Source organism: Octopus bimaculoides, chromosome 23 (assembly GCF_001194135.2).
Source record: "Octopus bimaculoides isolate UCB-OBI-ISO-001 chromosome 23, ASM119413v2, whole genome shotgun sequence".
Lineage (NCBI taxonomy): Eukaryota > Metazoa > Mollusca > Cephalopoda > Octopoda > Octopodidae > Octopus > Octopus bimaculoides.
Window position 1 is genome coordinate 21,220,355 of NC_069003.1, and position 1,277 is coordinate 21,221,631.

At 37.0% G+C, this 1,277-nt stretch overlaps 1 pseudogene; it reads right to left on the reverse strand.

Moving 5' to 3' along the window:
* Positions 1 to 354: 354 nt before the first annotated feature.
* Positions 355 to 519, reverse strand: LOC128250645 (U2 spliceosomal RNA; annotated as a pseudogene).
* Positions 520 to 1,277: the final 758 nt, after the last annotated feature.

Here is a 1,277-nt window from a genome sequence, read left to right on the forward strand (position 1 = left end):
TCTTTCTCTCTCTCTCTCTCTATATATATATATATATTTATATATGTATATATGTAATCTATGTATTTATTTACATGAAGTTAGATATATGTCCAGTCATGGAGTGGCCGATGGTTTTGCATCCATAAAGCACTTAGCTTTATAGTGGTTTTAGAGGGACAAAGACATACACACATATATGTATGTATGTATACATATATATGACGGACTTCTTTCAGTTTCCATCAACGAAATCCACTCACAAGGCTTTGGTCAGCCCAAAGTTATAGTAGAAAATACTTGCCATGCAGTGGGACTGAACCCAGAACCACGTGGTTGGGCTGCAAACATCTTACCTTACCACACAGCCACACCTGTGCCTATATTAATCCTTGAAGTTCTGCAATACCAGGCCATCCTGTGTCAAAGGTGAAGCAAGCTTCTAACTCTTCATCTTTTTCTAAACATCAGTTTAATAGGGACTGTATCAGATATTAAGCTGACAAGAATCAAATATTATTAGGAATCGTACAAAAAAATTGTTAAATTATTTTGTATGTTGTAGAAGTATAACCAATTTATTGTAGATAGATTTTAAAAAATCTTATATGGACTCCAATTGAGAACTACTGCACTAAACCATCAGTATGTCTCCTTCCACCTGCAAGTGGCTGCTCTGTGTGGTGACCATACTTTGCACACCCCGTGCTACACTACTACCGTAATGCTTTTGATCATGGCAAGTCTGGCCCAGGGTTAAACAAAGATGATGAGGATTTAACCTTTTAGCATTCACATTATTCTGTCTAAAGTAATGCTAATTTATATTGTTTTGAATTATTCATTATCTTGTAGCTTTAAGATTTTGATGAGGTAACTGTTAATTTTTAGAATGACATTACAGGGTTGGTGTGAGAGGCCAAATCTGCCCACTTTGTGCATAAAACAGGTAGAATATTTTGGCTGGGTTAAATGCTAAAGGCTTATCGACTATCAGATGGCCCGAACACATAAGCAATATGGAGCTATGGCAAAGAACGAATCAAGTTTCGATTAGAGAGCAAATATTTAAGAGAAAGTGGAAGTGGATTGGTAGCACAATTAGAAAGGACACACCAAATGCAGCGAAAAGTGCTTTACAATGGAATCCGGATGGATATAGAAAGAAGGGTAGGCCTAAGAACTTGTGGCGTAGATCAACACAAAAGGAACTAGAGAAAGGGGAACATTCATGGCAGAGTATAAGTACAGAAGCGAGAAATCATGCGACATGGAATTCAATTATAAGTGGCCTATAC